The sequence below is a fragment of the Rhyacophila brunnea genome, unplaced genomic scaffold (genome assembly GCF_057557595.1).
Source record: "Rhyacophila brunnea isolate RB1 unplaced genomic scaffold, BYU_Rbru_1.0 scaffold_3, whole genome shotgun sequence".
Lineage (NCBI taxonomy): Eukaryota > Metazoa > Arthropoda > Insecta > Trichoptera > Rhyacophilidae > Rhyacophila > Rhyacophila brunnea.
Window position 1 is genome coordinate 23,259,196 of NW_028232965.1, and position 19,555 is coordinate 23,278,750.

The 19,555-nt window shown below is 33.7% G+C and overlaps 1 protein-coding gene across 1 annotated transcript in view; it reads right to left on the reverse strand.

The window, feature by feature from the left end:
• Window positions 1–19,555, reverse strand: part of LOC147068085 (netrin receptor UNC5C-like) — a 278,146-nt gene that overhangs the window by 212,478 nt on the left and 46,113 nt on the right. The window lies entirely within an intron of this gene.

Here is a 19,555-nt window from a genome sequence, read left to right on the forward strand (position 1 = left end):
ATAATATCATGTATAAAATTAACTGTAAATAAAAATATTTAACACACATGATTATAATAATAATAATTTAACTATTATCTTGTATTTCCACTAAGAAAAACAGTTGATACCTAGTACAAGTTAATCATATTATTTTATTAACATATTTTAAATTGAAATTTAATCAATGAATTTAATTTGTAGCAACCTGTAAATAGACTTTTCGTGTGAATTTATTTATTTTTCATGCCCCGGAGCCCCAGCCAATTAAGGACCCTGGACAGTCCTTTACTCCTATGGTAAATCCAGGTCAGATGCTGCTAAAAATCGAGTACGCTTATCTCTTTTAAATAGCATGTCTTTCCATCAACAAATTATAGTACCTACCTAAAGGAAGTTAATAATATTAATTCACCTATAGTGGTTTAAACATATTGAAACTATAGCAAAAATTGATTAATTACTTTTAAAACTTAAAAAAAACTTCTATTCTTAAGATGATATACAAACATAACGGTAGTGAAGGGTGGAGGTAGGTTGTGGAGATTTGACATACGTAGTGCACACTAAACCTTGTCAGTCTTACTTATTCGTTTTCATTGAATTAAGAATACAAATTGCAGATGGTATTGGTTAGTTTTTAAAAGCAGACCATAATGGATATTAGATTAAAAAAATATTCTTCCATCTAAAAATATCTAAAATTATGCCATTAAAGCATACATGATTTTCGATATTTTATAGATAGAAAATTATTTTTTACCTATTATGGTTAGGTTAGGCAGGGTTTTCAGGTTCGCTGCCGCCGGCTCCGATCGGTTATAGGGTGTTCATCCAAAATTTTCGAATGCGATTTTACGCCAGATATATAATACGCCCGTATAATTGCGTTCATCCAAATTTAGTACATAAGCATCTCGCCGAACCCGAACACCTAATGCCCCTCTACCATAAGTTTAGCGAACCGATTGCTAAATTCGGCAGAGTCCATTTTTGACAGATCGCAACTGACAGCCCGCGTTTGTTGATAATTGTCATAGGTACTTGTTTTCTTCCGTATTTCATAATGATTCAGTGTATTATTTTGATTAATGTCTAATGGTACTATCTATTTTACAATTGATTCTATAATTGGTGCTTCATTTTATTCAATCATGAATGCTTTATTTATAGGTACAAAACTTTGCTTTCGTAGATAAAGCTAATCTACAATGCCGCAAATTTCGTAAAAGCGGCGACGCTTTCAAATTTAAGAGTCTCGTTAGTAAATACACATCAGACGCAGATTCATGAAATCAAATAAATACAAGTAATATAATATTTTGAACAACTCAATTCACATGATTATGCTGGAATCGATTTATGCATAATAATTATATGGTAGATAGGTATACTATCACGATAACCATTTACTTTCATTTGTTTATATTGTAATGATTATTTATTCAATAACGTTTATTCGGCATTCGGATTATCCGGCTATAATGTAGTATTAATCGAAAAATAAAAGAAATAATATGAAAATAAATGTAATAGCGAGTTCAAAATATATGGACCACTAGGGATATCTAGCAGCAAAATGTGAAAAATTGTCATTTATTTGACAGTTAAGTGCCCATAGACATCAAAAACTGACCATAGAGAAAAAATATTTTTCTGTTTTAATATAAGGAATACTTGTTTCAAATAGATGCGCATGTACAAACACCGTTATTTGAATGGAGCAAAATGGAACACGGCGGCACCCGTATATACAAATCCGCAGATAAGTGGGTGAACACTCGACAAGTTTTATTACGGCAATAAACGGTTTCGGCGTAAGGTGAGACCGTCATGAACCATTCGGTTCGGCTTATTTCCATGGATACCTTGATAGTCGGTGCCGCCGTATCCGATCGGAGCCGCCTGTATAGTTAGTAATCACGAAGATGTCATTCTTTCACTGGCACTACCATTGAGTGGTTTATTTCTTAGCTGGCATCGTAGTTGAATAATTTTTCGCTAGTTAATCCAGGATCCCATAGACTTTTCGTATACATAATATGCGGAACGCATTCTGACAATTTAATAGGTTCTAGGGGTCACAAAGATATATAATGTCGATGTTGCCAGGCGATATTAGTGGTAATTTTTTTTATTGAGGTTTTAAATTTTTTTCTTATAACCCACCAAAAATTGTTCTGAGTTCTTCAATAAAACCAAGACCGAATCAGGGATTGATTGAAAATGCAATAATTGTACCATGCCATCGGCATGTTCGTAGAACGGTTCGTCCCATTTGAAAAATAAAAATAGCGGGTAGTGCAATGTGCTCAAAATTATCGATTCTTAGGATCCTCCTTGGCTTAAATTATTTTATTTAGTAGCATTTTTCTATAGAATCACCCAGATTGGTTTCTATACTATATATATTATGCATATGGCAGTAGTTTTAGTATTATGGTTAATCCAAAAACAGTGTAGGTTGCATATATAGGTAGGTGTATAAATGAAATGACGATAACCACTAACCACACTAAGTACACATTTATTAAAAAAAAAAAAAAACAGCAAGTCAAGTCTTCAAACTACTATAAGTATCATGATCACAGTTTTTACTTAAATGTTTTCAATGCCTAGGTACTGTGAAATTTTTAATAATTTACGACTTATGAGATAACTTATTTATAACAAATACAGTTCACTTTCAAGTTCAAGTGCCAGGTACCGGCGGCTCCGAGAGGTGACATAATATTTTACAGACGTATTTACATAATATTACCGACTAATAAGATTATTATGAATGTAGTCATCACTTATTTTCGTCTACCTTGACCTAATTTTTCCGTTTTCGTGGATTGACAGATGGATTGACACATGACACAAGACACATAACACATGAAACATGAAACATGACACACGACACACGACACATGACACACGACACATGACACACGACACATGACACACGACGCATAAAACATGACATACAACACATGTCACATGACACACGACACACGACACACGACACACGACACATGACACACGACGCATAAAACATGACATACGACACACGACATATGACACATGACACACGACATACGACACACGACACATGACACACGACACATGACAAACGACACATGACACACGACACATGACACATTACACATGACACACTTCACATGACACACTTCACATGACACACGACACATGACATATGATACACGACGCATGACACACAACACACGACAGATGACACACGACACACGACACACGTCACATGACACACGACACACGACACATGACACACGACACATGACACACGACACATGACACATGACACACGACACACGACGCATGACACACGACGCATGACACACGACACATGACAGATGACACACGACACACGACACACGACATATGACACACGACACACGACACATGACACACGACACACGACACATTACACATGACACACGTCACATGACACACGACACATGACATATGATACACGACGCATGACACACGACAGATGACACAAGACACACGACACATGACACACGTCACATGACACACCACACACGACACACGACACACAACACACGATACATGACACACGTCACATGACACATGACATATGATACACGACACATGGCACATGACACATGGCACATGACACATGAAACACGACACACGACACATGACAAACGTAACATGACACACGACACATGACACACGACACATGACGCATGATACACGACACACGATACATGACACACGACGCATGGCACACGACACACGACACATGACACACGACGCATAAAACATGACATACGACACACGACATATGACACATGACAAACGACACATGACACATTACACATGACACACTTCACATGACACACGACACATGACATATGATACACGACGCATGACACACGACACACGACAGATGACACACAACACACGACACACGACACACGACACATGACACATGACACATGACACACGACGCATGACACATGACACACGACGCATGACACACGACGCATGACACACGACACATGACACACGACACACGACACACGACATATGACACACGACACACGAAACATGACACACGACACACGACACATTACACATGACACACGTCACATGACACACGACACATGACATATGATACACGACGCATGACACACGACAGACACATGACACACGTCACATGACACGTGACATACGACACACGACACACGACACATGACACACGTCACATGACACATGACACATGACACATGATACACGACACATGGCACATGACACATGACACATGACACATGAAACACGACACACGACACACGACACATGACACACGACACATGACACATTACACATGACACACGACACATGACAAACGTAACATGACACACGACACATGACACATGACACATGACACACGACACATGACGCATGATACACGACACACGACACATGACACACGACGCATGACACATGACACATGACACATGACAAATGACACACGACACATGACACATGACACATGACACACGACACATGACACACGACACACGACACACGACGAATGACACACGAAACATGGCACATGACACACGACACACGACACACGACACACGACACACGACAGATGACTTACGACGCATGACACATGGCACATGACACATGACATACGACACATGACACACGACACACGACACACGACGCATGACACACGGCACATGACACATGACAATCGACACATGGCGTCAACAAAGCTGTTTTAATCGAATTTTAAAAACCACCTGGAATTTGTATTCTATGAAAACAAACAAATATGAGTGACAAAGTTTGCATTATTTTTGTCAGATCTCTACAGTCAACCTCTCCTAATATGGTTTGGCTAAGGTAGAGTTCAATTGAATTTTAAAAACTAACTAACACCATTTGCATTTTGTATTCTTAGTTCAATGAAAACAAATAAATACGACTGATAAAGTTTAGTGTGCACTATTTATGTCGGACCTCCGCAGCCTACCTCCACCCTTCTTCACTGAACTATTATTATTTGCGATTTTACGTGATTGTTTATCAAAATACTAATGGTTCACTATATGTGTAAATAAATCATTCTACATAAGCACACTTAGATGATTCTCAGGTGTATCGCCATGGTTTGCTACAATACATGTTTCAACCCTAGCAAACAATAACACTGCAATTGAAAATTGGTTTTGCGGTACGATACATATTTTAGGCTTGTAACATTAATGTAAGGTATTTATATCTCCGGATAGCTTTTACATTTTCACAGCACAAATAAGAAGTTTTTTTTTACAAAATAGTCTGAATTGCGAAATGACTTGTAGATATATTTGAGTAAGATTTTCTTAGTTTCATTTCCTTAGGATATTATAATTATAGTACAATACTATCGTTTTGATTCCGCGAAAAATCTTAAATAAGTCATACCTACAATAATATGAAGGTACCTACTTACACCTTTATACTATACATAATATCAATAAGGTGTTTCTTGTATATCCTTGATTTTAATCTATTTTCATCACTGAATAAAGAATAATACTCAATTTTCATGTAAATCAAATTCTCGTAAACCATTTTTCACTAAACTAGAACGAGTAATAAATAATAACACGGCATCATGTTCCTAGCTTTACTTCCATACAATAATAATAATATATTGTTAACCATATTATAATTCCGTGTATGTGCCGTGCATTAGTTGATAAGTCTAAAAACATCAATTATTCTCAAGGCAGTTATTTGTATGGTTGGTTTTCTGTGATAAATCAGGGATGTTTTTAAATTTTACTAATTTTAAAATTTACAAACATTTTACTAAAATTTAAAAACATCCAAAAACATATACAGTACACTCTCAGTAATCCGCCGCTCGATTATCCGTCAACTACTATAATCTTATTTTTACTAGTTGAAAGCACAAAATCAAGCTCTATAATTCGCCGGTATTCGATTGTCAAATTCAGTAGTCCACCGCGTACAAGTGTTATAAATACAACGCAGATGAGACGGGTTTATTTTGGAAACTTCTCCTCAGTAAAACGTACATTCATCGCGAAGAAAGTAATGTAGCAAGGAGGAAAGTGCCCAAGACCGCATCACAATAATTATTATGCCGTGCTTCAATGTAACCGGAACACACAAACTGAAGCTTTTGGTCAGAGGGAAAGCCAGGAATCCTAAGCCATTCAAGAATATCTACCTCACTGAACAACTGGTTGTGTCAAGTGATTTACTGTTAAATATTTAGTTATTAAACTTAGTTTATAAATATGTATAATTTAGTGAATACTTGATTTTGATTATAAATAAAACCGTAATTTGCTAGTACAAATTTCACCAGAAACACCTGTTTTAATTTTTGCCGTATTTTGTATGTATGCACTATAATCCTCCGCTTTCACTAATTGGACACTTGTCTGATTCTTTGGAGTGGCGGATTACTGAGAGAGTGTAATCTGAGTTACCAAAGAAAGACAAACTTAGAAATAACTGTCCTGAGAAATTAATGTATTTACGCATATTCACGCCATACATGGAATTATAGTACAAACACCCGCTATATGTATGTCTTATCTATACAATTTAATATCATTGTAGTGACAGTAACATTTTATTAACAGGTTATTCTTATTCAATATCCTATAACAATACCTAATGATTATGAGTAATAAATTTAGGAGTAAACAACCTGTAACAAATCAGACTAATCTTGTTATTGTTATCTCCACATAAACTGTTTATCATAAATAGGCTTTTAACGCCGCTAACGGGCATGCTAAATAAATTAATATCAGGTTTTGTGTGTTGCAGGTAAGTATTTACTTTTATTGAAACGCTTCCGACGCTAATCACGAGGTGGCGACCTCAATCACTTTCCCGAATACACAAAATGTCTGCGGTCACGCGACACATATCACGACATCTCATAAATAATGCGTTGCACGCGAGTATTTATTATGCGGTCAACACGTTTTGAGACGGCGAAGATTTTTGATTGAATATATACAATTTGTTAATCCGTATTAGTCGGGCCGGTTACATGTAAATTGTACGAAAAACATTTCACCGTGGCACAATTCGCCGGAAAGAGACGACCGTATAGGTACTGTAATAGTCTCCAATTTTATTAGATTCAATATGAACATTAATTCAATTTTCATAGCTGATTTTGACAAAATTCATGAATTCAAGAATGAAAACCTAACCTAACCTAACCTAATCCAATCTAACAAATAATCAAGTATATCGGCTATTTTCAAAATTTGTTTGCCGCTGGTTTCCTGTAAACCGACAAGAACCGTGTTTTATTTAGACATGCATTTTATGTCAGTACTATACGACCCAAAGAGGTTGGACAGTCTTTAATATACGCCCATATATTTCCGTATACGTAGAAATTTTCGGACACGAGTCGGGCCAACTTGGCGGGCCCCCCTACCTACCGCTGTACAACAGGTAGATCTCTGAAAAATATATATAGTGCGTTACTAACTATCATTATCTAACTAGCATTGGCAGGCTTAGGGTGATTCGAGGTACTAACAAATATTGAAGCCGGCTACGATGAAATATAAAGTAAAAACCATAAATTCCGATTACCAACGTAGCTTTTAAAAATTTCAATGTATCTTTTTCCAAAAATCACATCATGTAGTTCAAAATAATTATTATTGAATATGACAGTAATGATCATGGCCCCCACAAAGGGGGGCAGGCTCTAGCATGGGGGTCCGGGCTCAGGAAGGGCCCGGTGTGGCGATTCGACCAGATAAGTGATATAAACACACAAATTTTCTCTAATAGTAAAAATATACTTTTTTTCTTCGATAATGTTATTATTTAAAATAATGTGGTTGGACGATACAATTTTTAATTGTGTATCAATGCTCGACAACTCCATAATTATTCAAATATAAGTATTAAACTATACAAAAAAACAACTAAATATACACATTAATTTTACCGCGTACACCATTTGGAAAACGCTACTGTAGACCATAACACTGCCTTTATCTTTAGCGATAGGTAGGGGGCTCGCAAAAAATCCTAGCCAGGGGGCCCGCTTCAGGATGTGGGGGCCATGGTAATGATACATAATAATATTTGTGGTTTATTTATTTGTGTACAAGTGCGTATTTATTTGAGTGATTATCATATTCCCGCTTTGAAATTAGTTGTAGTGGATTATATGTAATAAATACTCAATTTGTGAGAAATACGAATTTATTTAAGATTGTGGGAAGTATAACTTAATAACTATTGTATGACTCGTTTCGAATGTTTCTAGGCTCTCTTTTAAATCTTCAGAAGAAAAGATTGCCGTATTTGTGTCTAAGAAAATCGCCGTGTGCGATACGCGTTTCACTTATCCTTACGAATTCCAGATTTTTCTTCTGTATTTTCTCTATCCGACCACATTTTCAACCGTATAACCTTGACATGTGGACAATAACAATTTTATTATTCAGTTGCACCACAGGCAAAATCAAGTGAAACAAAAACAAATCCGAGTAATTTACTTCGATAATATTATGTATGTATAGGTAATAATGATTTTTAAAATTTGACACTTGAATGATTGTACGAGTATTGTGGGTATATTACATTTTTATTGCCTTCCTAACCGTTCAATATTCGAGAATCATGTTTCATGTGAACACATAAGAGTATTTGATGTTAATAATAAAAAGGACAGTATTATTGATTAAAAATAAATCGTTGTCTTAAGGGGGGACATGCTCGTCGAAGGTCAAAATTGAGTTTTTATTGTATTTTCAAACCATGATCCTGGACACTCCTTAAACGTTGTAGATAATCTATTTATATAATTTTGAAGCCTTATTATCCTTTATAGTTATTTTAAACATTTGATGACTGCATAAAGTATTTTTGTTACATAAAATAGTATTCTTTTAAACCTCTCGCTCTAATGTTTTAGAATATAGTCATATTTCGGTACATAACTGTGCAGTGGTGTTAAGATTTTTTACATTTATTAATTTTTAAACGCATTTATGAAACCATTAGTATAATTTATTACTAGATAATTTTTGTAAAATATTCACGATAAAAAATTATATTGATAATCTCTGTGATCCCAAATTTGACAAGAATTAGGCATTTTATTATTCGACAAACTATAATTAAAGTAGGGAGTTAAATTATCCTAACGCGCGTGTTTGAACATGTACCTAACCGATTTTTTTTTAAACGGTACATTTTTCAAATACGCGCGTCAACATCATTTTACTCCCTACCTAAATTATAGTTTGTCAATTTATGGCTACGGCCGTACGTTGTAGCTTAACCACTGGGAAATGACAAAAGAAATGGCGTATTTCAAAAAAACACTAAATAATTCTTAGGTCAGTAATTATTATAAAGCAATCATTATTCATAAGATGTTTATCACACTTGAATGGTCAAAGACATAGCTTATAATAAATATCTTTAGAATCATCTTCAAATGTGTTAATCTTGCCAATTTTTTGAATAATAAAATGCCTAATTCTTGTCAAATTTGGGATCACAGAGATTATCAATATAATTTTTTTCGTGAATATTTTACAAAAATTATCTCGTAATAAATTATGCTAATTTATTTTATAAATGCGTTTAAAATTTAATAAATGTAAAAAATCTTAACATCACTGCACAGTTATGTACCGAAATATAACTATTTTCTAAAACATTAGAGCGAGAGGTTTAAAAGAATACTATTTTATGTAACAAAAATACTTTATGCAGTCATCAAATGTTTAAAATAACTATAAAGGATAACAAGGCTTCAAAATTATATAAATAAATTATCTACAACGTTTAAGGAGTGTCCAGGATCATGGTTTGAAAATACAATAAAAACTCAATTTTGACCTTCGACGAGCATGTCCCCCCTTAAACACACTTACGTATATTACAATGTATAGATTGAATTCGGATGACTAGAAATTTCCCGCGCCGGTCTCAATTTATCAATCCGCCGTTTGTACGTATATAGTATTATTATATTATAGATAGACTTTTACACCTCATTGGTTCATTGTGTAAAACGAATATCACTGACCTAAGGTAAGAAGCCATCTATCCACCCTTATTTTTCCACCCTCTTTACCTAGCAGCAACCATTCTTACTCGTTTCTACGCTTATACCTTATCATAGAAAGTCACATGTCAGAGTTTTTTTCTGCCGGCGAAACGTGTATTAAGTCTACATATCGCAGCCAGCAACGGGGGTTGCTTTATGAATTTGAGATGTGGGGGGACGAACGGTGAATAGTGAATGCGGAGCAGCCGGTTGAAGGTACAGGGGAATAAAAGGAAGCCATAAGCGTGCACTAAGAAATGAACGACGTACTCATAAGCACAATGTCAACTTAACGACATTTCTTAAGACCGTATTATTACTTGGGGATCGTGGGTTCTACGCGAGTAAATAATTGACAGTGTAGTTTGAGAAAATTCTAAAATTACCTACAAATAAGCTGCAGCTGTAAAAATAGTACCCACTAGCGAAAATTACGATGGTTCACGTAAAAGATAATAATTATTTAATATATTGAAACGATATGGCATAGAAAAGTTGTGACACATCAGTTAAACTTAAAGCTACATAATATAGAATAACGTTAGTAAGTAAGTTTTCTATCTTTTGTATATCATTAAACAAATATACATATTTGTCTACCGATAATATGTTTTTCGAGTTATGTATCCTGCATTATAATATGTATTGTTTAGATTTTTAGAAAACTCTATTGCATTTATATTTGAGTGTTCTTTTATCCAATTAAATTGTTTTTCCTAACGCGTTATCCCCAGCATGGAATACTATGCTACTACTATGAGTCAATATTTATGACGTATACGTGATTACGAATAGTAGACAGTGATTGGTCAAATTTCATTAAGGAGGTCCAGCCTGTTTTGGTTTGAGATTTTTTTTAAATACATCCCAATTTATGGATGCATCTTATCGTCACAGATATATTATGTAGCGTGTCTGGAAATTTGTACGTATGCATATGGCCGCAATTCACCATGAGATGCTGTGTCGAAAATATTTGGCCGTCTAAATAAAACACTTGAAAATACGTAATAACAACCACAATACAATGGGGAAGATAGAAGAAAATTGATAGGTATATAAATTAGAAATATAATCATATCGTATCATAAATAAATAAATAATAATATAAAAAGCCTTTTTATTTCTTAAAAACAAAAGTAAATGACAGTTAAATGACTATATCTAATGAATATATATATATATATATATAACCTATGAATATATCTATTATGTATATATATATGGTTGTATTATCTACTTATTTTTTAGTTTATATAATATTAATTAAGTATTATTATTTTTTTATATTTTTTGTATAATACATATTATATATATTAAGATTGTTTTATTTTTGTATATAATACTATTAGATAATGTTTGTAAATTGAACAATGGTATGTAATTAGTTTGTTTGGTTTGTAAGAACCCCTCTTCGGGTGAAGGCCTCCTCCAAAGTGTTAATCTCTGGCCTCTCTGGTTTCTTTCTCCATACCCGCTTGCTTTCGCAGCTAAGTATTCGTCTTGTCTGGGTTGGCCTATTTTTGTATTTAGGTCACCCATCATTATACAAGTTTTATGTGCTTGGTTAATAGCTTTGTTTACATTTGTATAAAAAGTGTAATTTTCTTCTTCTTTCGCTATTTCTGTGGGTGCGTATACTTGTACGAGAGATAATTCGTTTCCTTGTATTTTTAAATTCAATAGTGCTACTCTATCTGTTATACCTATCGTTTCATATTCATATATAATTCTGGTAAGTTTCAACTCGAAACCATCAAATGTTAGATGATGATAGTAACATCGTTATTGTCAGCTATTTGACACTAATCAATATCAAATTAATGGTATTACTGAATTTGATAAAATTGTAACATTACTGTCTGCAATACACCACGAACAACGTGAATTTTTTGATCTGTGTGCTATACAGCCATCTCTTTCCGGTAAGACAGCTCATAATAAATTGTACTGCGATTAACTGTAACACGTACAATGTTACATATTGTAACCATGTTTGAATTGGGTGCCATTGAATGAGAAAATTAAAAAAAAAATGATCTCTGCTTGTAGATGCTTTCGTCTAGAGGTGGATTGGTAACGACGGTGATAGAAAAACACCAGTTTAAGTTTATAGCACTCTGCAATGAAACTTCGATAATATACAAACTTATCTCATCGTGTTACTGCGCATGATTGAAAAAATTCTCATTAATATAGCAGTGTTCGTTTCAAGTATGAAAAACAAACATGATAAGCTAAACTAACCGCCCAACTTTCACTCCAGTCCGCCAGGGTTTATTGAAATTTTTAATCTGGGCAGTTGCTCGCCAGTAGCCAGTTTGTTCTGGCAGTAAGCCGTAAACGTGACAGATGGGCCAACAAAAACTCCACTTACCATTATCCGCGCGGCCAATCTCGCAGGATTTTAAAGTATACCATTTAAAACGTATGCATTTACCGGCTTACTTAGAACAGAACACACGATTACCGTGTTTAAATATCACGTTTTTTATAATTACAGGAAGATTTATTTAACCTGTATAAGAAAAATCTATTAAACTGTATGTATTTTAAAATTATTAGTAAGTTGTACAAATATTTTAATGTATTTTACTTTTAATGAATAGAGTTTTATTTATTTTATTTTATGTTAGCAACGCTACAATAAAATACCCGCCTATTTACTGTTATCCACAAAGTTCGCTCAATTGCTAGAATGCAAACAGGAAATTAAAAAAAAATGATCGCATAGAAAAACTAATTCAAAGAAGACAATTAAAAACTAAAATTCTTATTGCTAGCATGACCAAAAATATTGTTAGCTTACTGTATTTTGGTGCATCAGTATTTTTAATTATAATATAAAATTTACCGAACAGAATTATTGGCACTTTTTTTAAAGTTAATGGAAAGTACGCAATTGTTTTCTCCCTAAATAATAATAGAGGTAAAACGTGAGAAAAATGGGTGTATGAAAGACCGTACCATAGAAGACAATTATAATTCTAAACATTAAAGCACGTGTAAATGTTTTAGGTATATCATATTGAATTAAGTTCAACGTATGGACTCTCACAATAAACAAAGTCCAGCATTGCACATTGATGCGATTTGTTATTCTATAATATACCTATATTACCTGTATCTTTTATATTGGTATTACTACATAATATACAAAAAATCCATATTAAATTAGGTAAAATATTAGCATATATCTGGACGACATTAACATTGCATATCAGAATGAATATGCTGTTAGATTTGTATTTGTTATTAAACAAATCGTCTGCATACAAGGGCCCACTGCTAATATGGAAAAAAAAACAAATATCTGGTTGTAAAAAAGCGCATTTGAGAGGGGTTACAATATCTGGGATCCTTCAGTAATAGTGAGAATAACATAGAAAATTTAATTAAGACAAGAATTCGGTATAGACAACAAAATATTACTTCGGTTCAATCCATCCAAGCATTGAACCAATGCTTGAAATTTATCCTGTATAAATCACCAATACGACCAGGGTGGATGTAGATGATGAAGAAATCCAGGACCCACATAGGGGTAGGTATAGCACAAAGAAAAAGACGATATTATCACTAATCACTATTAATCGATTAATTAATTGATTGTAGTCGCGTTTTCGTGGCAGAACTCCATTATAATGGCTTTTAACAACTTCTTTTGTTAATTTTACTTTATCTGAGAAATTTGATGTGACATCGGTTTCGGACTACGAACCTAAATTCGGAACCAGGGCTCAAACTGGACCGGAGCGCAGTTCCGGTTCGTTAAATCTCTGAAATTATTGCTCCATCTCGTGGAAAAATGAATTTGACTGTCTGAACTAGCTTGGCCATATAATACGAAATCAACAAACGATTATGAAATATACAAAAATATACATAAAAAAAAATAAATATGACATATACATAAAATAAGACAAATATGTTGATATTTTCGGAAACTTATCGAGTGCTCCGGTTCCTTAAATTTACGATTTCGAGCGCTGCTTGTAACTTATAACTCAGATAAAGTTAACAAAAAAAAACTTTATTTCAAAACCACTAAAAGAAAATATAACATAATATTATGTCTATTACATTTTGGTAAATAATGATTTTATAAATATTTATTTAATTTAAAAAGAAATACATTTTACGCCTGTTCATTCAATTAAGTGTGTCAAGTGATAGTGCATTAAAATTGGTAAATAAATATTAATGATATGCAGAGCAATCATAACTTCCTTATTTGAGAAGATTGCTCTAAGCCCTTTAAGACGAAGCTGTGTGAAGCCATCAAGATCTGTCCCGCATCACGTTGATTTATGTACTCCAAAGACAAAGCTATCAAATAGTACGGTAATCGAGTAAGCTGCCAACGTCATCGCAAGAGGAAGCCTGCATTGGTAAAAGCTGGTTCTTGATCCCTGAACAAGCTTAAACTCAAAGCTTTTCAACATGTTCAGCACCGTCAAAATATTTATTAAATAATTAAGTAGGTATTAATAACATATTATACTAAATACTAGCATTAACTTATTAATTTAGATAAAGTATAATATTAATATAGTTATTTATTATGATGTATTTTGCAATTGTAGCTCTACCGTATTATCAATAATATAAGATTATAAGAAAAATCTTTAACAGTCACCACCTGGAAGGTCGGCTAATCATCAGACGTTTTTTTCCGCACAGTGATCCCCTCTCGCCTCCGTGTGTACCTTACCACGCCTATTAATTGCTGCTGCAGCGGTGCTTCCGCTATACCCGCTTCACGCATCTTCATACTCAGGGGTACACAACCTACAGTCCTACACGGACTGCGTGTGGTTAAACTCACCTACCGGTCGTCGTATCGACTTGCACCGACCGACCATTTTCATGGGCGGGGTGGGTCTACGAAATTAACTGATCATGCTATGTTTAGCGGATGCCAGAGGTACGACTAATATATTACATGAAATTGTTATTTTTTCAATATTCATTTGACTCAGAGCCAATTTCTAATAGATTGGGCCAATGGTTTATAACCATTTTGTCTATTGATATATTTTCCACTATGTGCTCCAGGGAACTAGTTTTGTGATGTGCTCTAATATAGTGCTAATATATTAGTGCTACATATTTTTTAGATATTTAAAGTACAATTGTAATTAGTCAAACAGAAACATACATGCAGATAATATTTTTTGTGAATTCAATGTCAATTACCTAACTTTTCCTGCAAACGCTCCAAATACGACCATATTGTCTTCTACCGCAACATGCTAATTTACTAACCACCTACTTAGATACCCATATTCATATTTTTGCACGTTTATTATGTATTATCATATTATTATAAACTACTAGGTGGAAAGTCCATCCAAAGATGTACGAAAAAATATATAAAATATTGTTAATTATTAAGAGCTTTAAGCTGACATTTAAAGGAAAATGGGTCATATAAAATAATATCAAAAAATTGCGTAAAGTCCTCCTATAAAGTTATTCAATAATTATTGAAGTCATCCAAATGAGCAGAATGTCTCCGTAAACCTTCAAATAAATCTTTTTCATTGTTTGAGAAACATTCCCTATCATTGTATGGAACCACCACAACATAATATAATATTATTACAAGTATAGTTTAATTAATAACTATTTTTGCAGTAGGCGAGTGATAGTGTTCATTTTCAATTGTTTTGTTCACATGTCATCGACTTCGGAATATATTTTTAATTCATTGTTTCATTTTTAGAAATTTTTAAATTATATTATATTTGATAATAATTGAAGGAATCGTAAATTTATTTAAAGAATACAAAGTATTGGTTTTAAAAATGTTTATTAATACTGATAAAGATTGAGGAGCCAAGAGTTGTGTAAGGGAAGTGATTAAAATATTGAAATTGGTGTAACAGGATACACCGCATAGATGAGAAGTGGTTTGATTATTGTGATTTAACTATGTAATAAATCTAATATCATGGGTGAATGATGTATTGTGATTTCTTACAATAATATAATATAATATGCTGAAAGAATTAGGGCTTCGATTTTCAATTTCAGTAAAAATACTATAATAAAAACTAATACAAAGTAAAATCGACACTCAGTTATATCTTGCCTTATGTTTACAATGTTTATTGTTTTTATCGAATCGATAATATTCAAGTAGAATCCAAATAATAATATATTATATTGTGATTTACGTATATAGAATAGAACGTTTCAGATAGGAAAGATTTCAATGGATCAAAATAGTACATCAGTACTATTATGTATAGAAGAATCATTACTTAATAAAAACATGTAACTTTTCAAAGATAAATTAATTAATTATTGATATGCATTTTGTATGATTATATTGTGTACATTAAATAACTTATAAACGCTTATTATTAAACGAAATAAATATACAAAAAGAATATGGGAAAATTAAAATAATTATTTTATAGAAACATGTTTTTCTGACAACGTTTTGTAATATATTTATATAGACACACTTGAATTTTGTGATATTAATACTGTAGGTAACTAACCTAATAATATGTAATATTGCAACTTAAAAATTCGACTGCTCTGACTATCTATTTCCATTTATTTGGTTTTTAATAATATTATATTATTGGTACCTGCTAACTTTTAAAATTTTATTTTCCTCTAACACGTGGTTACCATACAACATCCTTACTAAAATACAAACTTTTTTTATTAATGATATTGTCAGTTAATTTTTAGAAATAATTGACTTTGAACATCTCATTATTCGATATCTCAAAATAAACTCTCGATGTATCAAAAGACGCAAAAAAAAACAAACAAACTAAACAGTATACAATATGTCAAATATTATATAAATATAACCATCATACATTACATACAAGCAAATTTGAGTACTTCAGCTTATCTATAATAAATAATAATACATTGAATTAACTTTACAAACACCAGTTTTACGTGGAGTGTAATTTAGGAGTAATACTAATCAAATAAACACAAATTAAGTTCACTTAAGCTGCTTAAATATTAAAACAACTTGTTTGTTTAGGCTTATAATGCTATTGCCTACCGTATTCCCTTTTAAGTTTAAAATGAAAGAGGTGTTAGAGATTAGTATGAAAAACATGAACCGACACCCTTTATCAAAACGTCAAGATTATTTTAAAGTATTATTTGTCCATCATACTAGAAAATGTCACGATGCACCTTAGAATGATAATAGAGTAGGTATAGGTACACTATACACTAATTCTTGAAATTAGATCGTTTCATCTTTATAGAATTGTTTTGATTAAAAACAAAACCAATTATAACATCTTTTATAAAATTCTACAGCATTGCAGTAAATATAATTTAATTAAACGCATAAAAACTATTTGTAAAATATTAATAAATAAAAATTATAGTTATCAAAAAAACTGCGAAAAGCTGCATGTTTATGCCATATTTTCCGCAATGTGGTTTACGATTTATTTCAACTCACTAGACAAAGTAGACTGATTTTATATACTGATCAAATCGATTTTTGACTTAAAAGATGCGTACATATTATAGAGACCATCTTTTGGTGAAGGTTTTTACGTCTCGGTAACGAATAAAACGGAAATCCTAGCCTTTTCAACGATGAAAATTTACGGAAATCATACAAATTTCTTTTCACTATTCACTATTCACTATTCTTTAGGTTATCTACATATTTAATATCATTAAGTGGATCAGTATCCAAAGCGTTAGTGTTATGAACGACTGGTTCAGGATACATAAATGTATTATAATTTTATCGACAACCTTCGAATAAAGACGGTATCAGAGTAAAAAAGGAAAACCCTTAGGCCCGTTTCAGACGGGACACCGGTGTCGCGCTCTTATATAATAAGGAGTATATTTTATTCCAATAAAAGGGCCTTTGTATTATGTTTATGAACGCCCCGAGCTAATGAGTCAAAGCGTGTCCGGTACACTTTTCTGTCGGCCGCTACATTCTCAAGCCGCCGATACACATGTTTTTATGACTGCAGCCAGTTTTATGTTCTAATTTATACCGCGAAATTATGCGTTGACTCATTAGCTCTGGGCGTTCATAAACATAATAAAAAGGCCTCATTATTATATACGAGCGCGACACCGGTGTCCCGTCTGAAACGGGGGGGTTAGATTCAATTCGATATTTTCATTCGATAATGATTCTTTTTCTATTGATATGATGGTCCTAGTCGCAGATGACATATTGCCATCTTGACCGGAGTACCTAGTATATATAGATCTGTAGTTATGGCTGAATTATGTGGCCCATACGGCTGCAAATAATCACTCAACTTTATTTACGAACAGTATAGTATTTCTTATCTGTTTTGAAATTGTAATCTAACCTCGGGGTTATTGGAGGGGCACGTAAATAAAATAATAATGCTGCAGTGCATACGAGTCACTCCCGGCTCACCCCGTGCTCCCAAAAAATTAATTCATTTCTTGGGAGTACAAGATATGATCAACAGTGGTGCATCAAGAACGCATTTGGGTGACAGAAAGCTTTGGAAGAGTTTGTCGGTGTGTTTTAAAATATCTACATATTATGTTATATTATGGTTAACTCAGTTTGAAGCTATTTTATCCCTTTTCCCCTTGAGAGACCCTTGGACTCTTGGAGGTCTCTTAAAATATTTTTAATGAGAATAGGATGTTAGTCATTAATCGAAACCGGTTATATGAAGCAATGCGAGAATTTGAAATTCCGACGAAAGTAATTAAACTTATAGAGATGACACTGGTGTTAAACCAGTACAATGCCGGATGAAGCTTGAAGCGGAAATATCTGAGCCATTTATTTCACTGAATGGTCTCAGGCAAGGTGACGCTCTGGCATGCCTTCTTTTCAATATTGCGCTAGAAAAGGCGATACGGGATGCAAAGATTGATGCCCGTGGCAACAACACGATATTTACTAAGCCTGTGCAGCTGCTGGCGTATGCCAATGATATCGACATCATTGCCATATCAGAATTGGCGCTGAAAAAAGCATTCACAGCACTAGAAGTTTCTGCCAAAAAAATTGGATTACAAATAAACGAGACAAAAACTAAATACATGCCTGTCTATGTCACACTACGAGAAGGCGCACCAAAGTTAGATATTGCTGCATACAAGTTTAATAAGGTCAACAGTTTCATATATCTTGGTTCTCTTGTAACTCGACATAATGATATTACATAACATCAACGGCACCTATTGGAGGAGAAGATATAATGGTGAGCTCTACGGGCTGTACGAAGATTGCAGCGCAGTTCCATCAATTAAGATTGGGAGACTGCGATGGCTAGGTCATGCGCACCGTATGAATAACAATGAACCGGCAAAGAGAGTGGTGTCCAGCAATCCAATAGGGCGTAGAATAAGAGGCAGGCCAAAGATTCGCTGGTTGGATGGAGCTGCCAGTGACTGCCGTATTCTGGGGGTACCAAATTGGTAAGCGGCCACACT